This window comes from Terrapene carolina, unplaced genomic scaffold (assembly GCF_002925995.2).
Source record: "Terrapene carolina triunguis isolate 2854851 unplaced genomic scaffold, T_m_triunguis-2.0 Scaffold613, whole genome shotgun sequence".
Lineage (NCBI taxonomy): Eukaryota > Metazoa > Chordata > Testudines > Emydidae > Terrapene > Terrapene triunguis.
The window spans coordinates 4,265,006-4,275,595 of NW_020664964.1; positions in this window are offsets into that span (position 1 = coordinate 4,265,006).

Here is a 10,590-nt window from a genome sequence, read left to right on the forward strand (position 1 = left end):
CATAGAAAGAAAGAGTGGAAGAAAAGAATAATAAAGGCACCTCAACTTTTCCTCATTTATGTAGGACAGTCTTATAATATGCATCCAGATATCCTCCAATCACACAAGCTGAAAATTGTTCCACTTTACTGCAGTTCTGTAACCATATGGGAACCAATCCTGTCTGTGTTCTGTGCACACCCAAAATTCCTGCTGAATGACCCGCCCTGGGAGCGAGTTACCAGTGACCCAGGGCTGCGGCGGAAGGAGGGTGCAGGGCTGGGCGGGGGAGAGCCCAGGGCTGGGGTGGCAGAAGGTGTGTGTGTGGGGCAATGGTGGGGGGGTAGGGGGAGCCCAGGGCTGGGGTGGCAGGGGGGTGCGGGTGGGGGGGTGAGAGCCCAGGGCAGGGAGTGTGGGTGGTGGGGGAGAGCCCAGGGTTGGGGCGGCAGGGGGGTGCGGCGAGGAGCCCAGGGCTGGGACAGGGGGCAGCCAAAATTTTTTTTGCTTGGGGCGGCAAAAAACCTAGAGCCGGCCCTGGCTGGGTGGCAGCAAATGCTGTGTCTAGCTTTGAGAGGTGGCATTTAATTATGATCAAGTCATATATGATCAGCTAGGTTTATTTAGGGTGAATGGGATCCATTTATTGGTTGATATTTGCTTTGTTGTTGCTTAAATATTGGTTGCCCAAAAATGTTTGGCAAGAAATGATCTGATGAATTACTCAAATTCTTGTGATGGAATTCCCTTGTGGTAGGCTATGGTTATTGTGCTCTCTTTTTCCCAATCCTTGGCATCAGTTTGGAGAAAGGTGTGCTGAGGACAGTAGGGGACAGCTTTATTATCATGGACAGGTATAAGAACTCCATGATCTTTTTTTCCTTGATACTGGTAGGAATAAAAATTGTGGTTTGAAGGATGCATTTCAGTGGCACAAAGGGCCCAAGGTAAATGCTTTAGGGTTTTATGAGTTTTTAGAATTTCAAGAATTATTACCAATCAAGTAACACACCAGTTTGTAGTAATTTTGTTTGTAATAAGAATTATGGCCAAATCTTTAATACAGTTACCATCTTCTAGGGTGGATCATTGCAAGCTTTTAAGGAGTCTGCGTGAGTTATTAGTTAGAGATGAAGACTAGAAGCCAGGAATTCCTGAGTTCTGTTCCCAAGTGCCACTGACTTGTACAAGTCACTTAACCTCTCTGTGTCTCAGTGCCTGTGAGACTCAGTTTCCCCATTTGTTATGATGGCATTTCCCCACCATTGTAAGGTGAACCTCCGCCCAGAGCGCTGACTTTGCAGCTCCCATTGGCTGGGAACTGTGGCCAATGGGAGCTGCGGGGGTGGTGCCTGCAGGTGGAGGCAGCGTGCAGAGCTGCCTGGCCACGCCTCCACCTAGCAGTTGTGCGAGGTGGATGTCGCCGCTTCTAGGGAGCCCCCCAGATAAGCGCCACCAGGAGCCTGCCTCATCCCATCCCATGCCCCAACCCCCGACCCCTCCCATACCCAAACTCTGCTGCTAGGGGGTGGGAGAGGTGCGGAGCCAGGTAGGGAGCCTGCCAGCTCCGCCAACCCACCCCCCCCAGTACCAGCGTGGGTCCCGGGTCGCGCACCACCACCCCAGAGTGGGGGGGGGTGTACCTGAGTAGCTGGGAAGTTCCTTAGCTGAAGCTTCCCCATGCAGAGCTGATCACAGTGTCTGTATATACTGCAGCTGGGCGTGTCCCTACCTGTATGTGTGCTGGTAAAAGTGCAGGCTGGAGCCTGGGAGAAGGCTTGGCAGGCTGGTCACAGCAGAACAGTGTAAAGGGAGCCCAGGCTGGTGGGTCAGGGGGGCTCAGTGGTACCCCAGTTCCAGGGGACATCCTGGAAGGAACCCACCACAGGATGTTTTTATGTTCTTTAACTGAAATTACAGGGATAATTTTAGGTAATTTGACCAGAAAAGAGTGAATTTTTGCTTAGGACAATGTATGAGATTTTGTGATTTGATTAAGGGTAGAATTTAACCATTTACTCTTGCAGCATTTGAACAGGGATTCCTAGGGACCTGGGCTGTGTGTGTGAAACACTAAAAAGAAAATCTGGTTTTACATTCAAAATTCTTCAAGCAAGAACTGATACAGAAATCTTGTAATCATCTCCCCAGGTAAAAAGTAAATTTTCTACCGAAGTGTCAAAAGCACTAAAAAGGTCCAATTTCACTAGCTTTGCTTCATGTGTGAGATGAAATGACAGTTTAACAGTGCTAAGATGATGCCCATCTGTTCTACCAGTGGGGATCTCTCTCATGGAATGTTTTCCCTCTATTAAACATAAATAAACAAAATATGGAAATTGAAATCTTAATGTAATTGGTAAACAATAGGATTTTTAAAAGATCTGAGAATAGGATTAACATACAATAGTTAAGTGTGATTTAAACAAATTTGATTTCTTATGAGGGATCTGTATAAAATATCTATTTTACATGTGGTACAAACCCCAAGTTAGAGTCTAAAAAAAGTTGACATTGCTCAAACATTACTTTCTTATTAGCCAACAAAAACAATTAGGAAGTGTTTCAAGTAACTTTAATCTCTCTGCCTGAATACACATTGTTTGTTTTCTTATGTCAACAAGTACATGCTGATATTTTAAAACAAATTTCCATATGCTAATTTCCCTATCTAAAAGACTGTAGTTTTTTGTCTGTTAATTCCAGTTGACAATGAATGGTTTTGTTTCTTATTCACTGCAAAATAATGTATTGTTGTGAAGTGATTTATAATAAACAGTATCTAGGAAAGAACTACGATACTGATCAGTTTTGACAAGAAAAAATGCATTATTAATGAAATAATACCATTGGCAGCATCTTAAAAACAACTGATCATGAGGAATTTATTTTTGTGTTCAGAACCCAGATTCATTCTTTCAGTTTATAGATTCCTCTGTGTGGACAGACCTTTATAAAGAATGTCAAAATTATTGTGTGAGAGAATGTGGTGATGTTGTTTCTCAAATACAGAGTATTTGGTGTATTTAAAATGAGTCCAATATAGTATTCCTATTCAAACCCACTTTTACAATTGTTAGTTTGGAATATAGAATACATTTTTAAGTAAATGCAACTGAAATTAGCCAAACTGGTTAATTTTTCTTAATTGATGCAGATGAAAACTATCTTTTCTCTTAATTATATGCATTGTCATAGGTGAGTTTAAATATTAGACAAAGGCATTAATAAAAATGCAATTCATCACATCTCTCTGTCATGCTTGCAATTAGACAATACATAAAACTAAGAATTAAAATGTGTCTGCAAGTAAAACCATGTATTCATTTGGTTTTCTGTGATTGTAGCAGGAAAAAAAAGCAGTAATTTCTAGGTGAAAAAATGCATACACATTACATACAGAATGTAACCTTAATATTGAAAAGTTCTTGTACTATATCATTGTTGTACTTTGTTTTACACACTACAGTATTTAAAGCTTGTATTATAAGTCAAGATAAATATAACATTTTAACATTCATTCTATCCTGCTACTGTTATTTAGTTCACTGAAAATATTTATCCCAACAGCCAAATTATGATGTCTTAACAGTGGTTCTCTAGGAAGACTAGTTTAGCATCATTATTGGGTTTTCTATTAATTATAGTATATACTTTATTGAATTTACTGAAGTGCTTTGCTGGATAGACTCCAAACACTAGCAGGCAAATGAAATTAAATAAAAAGGGTCAGCTATATTTAAGAGCATTGTGTAAGTACTTGAGAGACTGGTTATAATTAAAGAAGTTGTAAACACATAAAGTGCAAATGTCACTACCCACCTGACCTTCGTTAACTTACCAGGTACACATAAGGAATTTATCATATAGTAAGAGCATCTGAATGAAAGAAAAGGGATTAATAAATGCAGCATACTTTTAACAATGGTTTTAAAAGATTTATAGAACTTAAAAGTAATAACAAAAATGTCTAGTCATATCCATTATATTCAGTGCAAAACACTGTGGATGAAATGCTCCCCTTCGTTCCATGGGTTGAAGGAGAGAAAATCATTAATTGCTTGAAAATGAAGCTGAGTTTGAGAAGTGGAGGGGAAAAGGAAGTCAGCAGCTTGTTTCCCCCACCTCTTTCTGCTAGTGACTGCTCCTTTGTGAGAGCCATATATATTGGAGCTTTGTGTGATCCTAAGGTCACCCTGCTAGGAGTGGGGAGAGATGAGCTATTGTTCTGTAAGTCATTCTCCCCAATAAACAAGGCTTGTTGTACAATGAAAATTCCTGCCTAACTTTATCCAGCTCCTTGCATCTTTAAGATGCAATTTGTGACTTCTAATCCCCAATATCCCCCAGTGGTAGCATGGTCAATGAGCAGGCCATATTTACAAGAGAGTGGAGATGAAAGGATAGGGCATGGACGTAGATATACATTTCACATACATTCATAGGGCTTGGTCTTTCCAGTCTTAATGTGTTTTTAGGCCAAGACTTCCTGGCTCATATGCAATACTGCCCGTTTCACATTTGGAGATGAATGATGCAATGGAAATTCCATGGGTGAAAATCTATGGATTTGGTATAATAGATTTTCAACTTCTAAGTTTTCTTGCATAAATGGGACAGTTTGGGCTTGTATAGTTAGAATGGCATGAAAGCTGCAAAAAAGTATTCAAAGATATAATTTAATTTTTAACTAAATTCACAAGAACCGTTTGAAAAATTAAAACCTATTATCCTGAAAAAAATTAGAATTTCAAAGTTGTTTTTAATTAAAGAGTTTGAAATGGACCAATATTTATTTTTCCAAATATATTCATGAAAATTTTTACATAGTTTTTCATCAAAAAATATTATTGAGATATTTCATTTACCAAACTCCCAGTTTCTCCAGATCCTCAGCAGCATTGACTTACAGCAGGGTCAGGGAGCCACAACCAGCTTGTAAGTGGCCGATGACCTCTGTGAGTCCCAGTGCATCAGATTAGAATCTGGCTCAGGAATGTTTGCCAAATAGTGCATTTTTAGTGCCTAACGTGATTTTTGAATTTATAAGTATTTGTACTGGAAACCTGATTCAAAAGTTACAATAATCCATGTAGACAACAGAAACATAGCAAGTGACCCATGTCCCCAGGAAAAACAAGGTTTCATGACCAGTCCATAGGATCATTCAAGAGAATTTCCAAAGATAACCAAATTTGTAGAAATTGTGACCTGACTGTGGAAAAATTGTAAGAAATAAAATGATTATATTTAACAAATACATAATTTGCTCTCAATAGTTTGGCAAGATGTAATTCTGGTTGAGATATTAATCACAGAACTCAAGAACTAAATTTTGCTTTCAGTCACACAAGTGTAAATCTGGTTTCATTGGCAGTAGAATTTGGCACAGATGGTGGGTGTTTATAGAAACCATAACTTCGCCCTTTCTAAACAAATGCCTGGACAATCAGTATGCATTTGCATGCCAGGATGAAGAAAAGTTCAGTGGGTTCAAGTGTGGGAAATACTCATTCACTTTCTGTTTATGGATAATGAATCACAAATCTGTTCAGAATTATTCAGTTTTCAAAGACAGAATTTGAACCAGTTTCTGATCGATAGTATGGAAAGAAGTTCCATTGGCTCTGTCACATATCTTTCTGTAGTTACGGGGTTCTTGATGAATATTCTAGTTTATATTCATTTTTTGAGCATTAAAATAAACTGTATCAACAAGATGCAATGGGGTAACATTTTTACAGGAATGCAGGGGAGTACACACCTGTGAACCATTGAAAAATCAAGCATTTTTATGTGTAAGTCTGGTTATTGTATGCACAACCACCAATTTACATACACGGTTACCTAATTTGTACATGCCATGGCTGGTCTGCAGGCATAAATGCAGAGCTTTCTGTGTGTAATCAGCGTGAGTGTTTCCCTAGGCTGAAAATTTGGCTTTTAAATGGATAGATGGTAAATACTATGCCATAAAATAATTTATATTTCCTTAATCAATATTGAGCAATAAATAGTGACAAATTTACTTTTATGTTAATTTTATTTGAAAAAGAATAACAATCCAGTTAATTTTTCTTAATTCAAATAATGATAAATGGACACATTTTATACTAATTTCAACCTCCCTTTAAAGCCATACCTAATGACAAATGGAAGAGAAATCTTTGTTAAAACACATGACTATGAGTCAGCAGATTGGAGTTGTATTTCTGGTTCTATCACAATGCATATATGACCTTGGGTAAATTCACTTAGGGCCAGATTTTAAAAGGTATTTAGGCACTGAAGGATGCAGATAGGCTCATACCCTCTCTCTTCCACAGTTTCCTTATCTGAAATTATGATAAACACTACTTATTATTTCACAGTGGTATTGAGAGGCTTAATTAATTAATGTTTGTAAAATAGTTTGAGATCTGCTGTTGGCATGGTGCACAGTAAAGTTCAGGTAGTAACTAAAGAGAAAAAGTCAAATGACAGAGTCCCATTCAAGTACATCCCATAATGGCAAACACTAAAAAGTGACACATTTTAAAAGCGCTTGTATACAAATGTTGGAAGTCTCAATACTAAGATGGGTCAACTTGTGTGCCTGGAATTAAGTGAGGATATTGATATAATTGGCATCTGTGATAAATGAAGCGGGGGGAGCTTCCTCTTATGAACACCCAGCCAGCCAGTTAGCTATAAAGTCCCTCTTGGTGGCTGTTTTCTGCTTGTTTTACTGTAAAGGGTTAAAAAGTCCCCCAGGTAAAGAAAATGGAGTGGGCACCTGACCAAAAGAGCCAATGGGAAGGCTAGAACTTTTTAAAATGGGGAAAAAAAACTTCCCCTTTGCCTCTCTGTTGTTCTCTCTGGGCTGAGGAGACGGGGCAGCTGGAATGCTGTGTAAAGTTTGGACCAGGTGTGAAAAATCATCATCCATACCTAGAAGGATTCATTGGGACAGGGAATGTTTAGATAGACGTGATTAGGGTTATATCTTTTATTTTTTGTAAGGCTTGTGGACTCCTCTGTACGAACCCCAGATGCTTTTGTTTGCTTGTAACCTTTAAGCTGAACCCCCAAGAAAGCTATTTTCGGTGCTTCATTTTTGGAATTGCTCTTTTAAAATTTAGCAAAAGTTTACATTCCAGATGTATTTTCTTTCTTTTTGTTTTTAATAAAATTTACCTTTTTTAAGAACCTGATTGGTTGTGTGTCCTAAAAGGTCTGTGTATATGTGTTTCAATTAGCTGGTGGCAACAGCTGGGTTTCCCTTTTGTTTGTTTTCTTTCTCGGCTTCCCCAAGGGAGGGATGGAAAAGCTGAGGGGCCTCAGGGAAAACTTCCCAAGTGAGTTTTTCCAGGATTTGCAAGAGGCAGTTTTTCACTTGCTTGGTGGCAGCCTTTACTAAGCCAAGGTCAGAGAAAGGCTGTAACTTTGGGGGTTTAATACAAGCCTGGAGTGGCAAATATTAATTTTTAAAATCCTGGCGGGCCCCCACCTTCTGCACTTGAAGTGCCAGAATAGGGAATCAGCCTTGACAGCATCACAGAAACTTGGTGGAACAATGACAACCAATGGGACATGGTAATACCAGGATACAAAATGTATAGGAATGACAAAGTAGGTCATGTTGATTGGAGAGTGGCACTATATGTGAAAGAAAGCATAGAGACAAATATAGTAAAAATCTTAAATGACTCAAACTGTACCATAGAATCACTTTGGATAGAAATTCCATGCTTGAATAATAAGAGTATAGCAGTAGCAATATACTACTGACCACCTGACCAGGATGGCGATGGTGACTGTGAAATGCTTCGGGAGATTATAGACGCTATAAAAATAGAAATAATGGGGGATTTCAACAATCCCCATATTGACTGGGTACATGTGATCTCAGGATGGGCTGCAGAGATATAATTTCTAGACATCAAAAATGACTGCTTCTTGGAGCAGCTAATCCTGGAACCCACAAGGGGAGAGCCAATTCTTGATTTAGTCCTAAATGGAGCACAGGGTTTGGTTCAAGAGGTGAATATAGCTGAACCTCTTGGTAATAGTGATCATAATATAATCACATTTAACATCTTTTAGTGGTGGGGGGGGAAAGGGGTAAATACCAATGAAGCCCACCACAGAAACATTTAACTTCGGAAAGGGGAACTACACAAAAATGAGGAAGATATTTAAAGGAACAGTCACATGAGGTTTAAAACAAACAAAAGGAAGACGTCTTCACACAATGCACAGTCAACCTGTGGAACTTGTTGCCAGGGGACGTTGTGAAGGCCAAAAGTATAACTGGGTTCAAAAAAGAATCATATAAGTTCATGGAGTTTATTGCCATCAATGGTTATTAGCCAAGATTATCAGAGAATCAATCCCTGCTCTGGGTGTCCTTACGCCTCTGACTACCAGAAGGTGGGAGCTGACGACAAGGGATGGATCATTCGATAATTGCCCTGTTCTGTTCATTTCTCTGAAGCACCTGGCATTGACACTGTTGGAAGACAAGATAATGGGCTAGATGGATCATTGATCTGACTCAGTATGGCTGTTCTTATGTTCTTAGAATGGATTTGAAAGTGGAATGATACAAAAAACAAACAAAAAACCTCCCAATAACATATTTAAAAATTCTCTAAAATATTTGTAAAAAATATTTCTTCTGCATCTTATGTCTATTGTGACATACAGAATTCATGCTGGGGTAGCTTTTCTTTTTTAATAATGGTTTTATTGATATTTGTTTGGAGTGATTTGCATAACTCACTTGTGACTTCACCACTCATGATTAATATGGCATCCTAACATAAAACTAATAAAAAATGTTATACCACACTACAATACCATCAGGTATTCTTTCTCTCACTGTATAAATTACTTATATATACTTATACTTTGATATATTAATATATTCTTTAATTTCATTTTTAAAAAATATTTAAGAGAACATTAATGTTGTACTGGTAAACCCTCAACAGTCAGCAAATGACAGTCATGGTTGCATGTACAAGCTTAACTCTACCCCACTGGATCAATTAATTACAATATATTCTCTAATTACATGATGATGTGCTGTTTCTCAAATTATGCAACATAATAACATAATTTTTTCTATTACCTTAAATGCAACATGTAGCATTTTGCAGTACTTTGTATAGGACAGACCATCCATTTAAATAATTGACATTTTTCAAAACTTACTATAAAGTGAAATAATGTGAAATAATACTAAAGATTGATGGCATATATAACCTACTGAGTTTACAGTTATCTTCCCAGTCACATGCCTCATTTCCTGAATTACATCCAAAAAAGGCTATGCTATGCAGATAAATTAGTGATCTAGTTAACTGCCTTATACCTAAATTAACCTAAGGAATTCTGTGTTGTTTGTTGACAAAATGTGTATGGTACATGACTAAATTATTATAATACATACATTGGAGAGAAAATGCCAAAATAATCAAAATGTCTAAGACTCCACTTTTCCCCTATGACCCAGATATTTTGTGCCCTTCCAGCAGTGCAAAGAAACTGGCAATCTGGTTTAACTTGCTACCTGAGGGATACATCTTGGGTGCTGTAAAGCCAACATAGCCAGCTCTGTGTTATCCTATCCTGAATTCCTTGTGGCCTCATGCATCTAAGTATAATGACCATCCCTACATGTGATCTAAATTCTGCTGTGGGCTTAATCAGTCCCTCACTAGCTCCATGATCAGTTAGCCACAAAGGTGACATCCAGCTGGGCCTGCCTAGGGAAACTGGTTCTAAGTCCATAAAGATATACACCACTACCTCGATATAACACGACCCGATATAACACGAATTCAGATATAACACAGTAAAGCAGTGCTTGGGGGGGGGGGGCGGGGCGGGGCTGCGCACTCCAGTGGATCAAAGCAAGTTCAATATAACGCGGTTTCACCTATAACGCGGTAAGATTTTTTGGCTCCCGAGGACAGCGTTATATCGAGGTAGAGATGTACTTGATATCATGACACTGAAAATAGAGTAGGTATAAAATAAAGGAAAATCAAAAAATGAAAGACATTACACATATGCACCTATGGATGCATAAAATATTGCATGGTATTATCTACAATATATGTGTGTATATAGATTTGATATAGTGTCTGTGCATCTGTATGTCTGTATACACAGAAACACACACAAACCCTGAGTTCCTCACTTGTCTTATGCCCACTAATCCATCTCCCCAGGAATTTATTCCAACATTCCAAACCTCTAAGAAATGTCTAACAGCAGCCACTTTAAAAATCAACAAAGAGTCCTGTGGCACCTTATAGACTAACAGACGTATAGGAGCATGAGCTTTCGTGGGTGAATACCCACTTCTTCGGATGCATGCACGAAAGCTCATGCTCCTATACGTCTGTTAGTCTATAAGGTGCCACAGGACTCTTTGCTGCTTTTACAGATCCAGACTACCACAGCTACCCCTTTGATACTTTAAAAATCAACCTATCATAGAACTGTTTTTTCGTTCTCCCTTTAAATGTGGAATTTCCTTCCAATATCACACTGACCTAAGACCCATGATGGGCAAGATTCAGTCCCATTCCAGTAATAGCTTTTCTATGCATAAAAACAAAA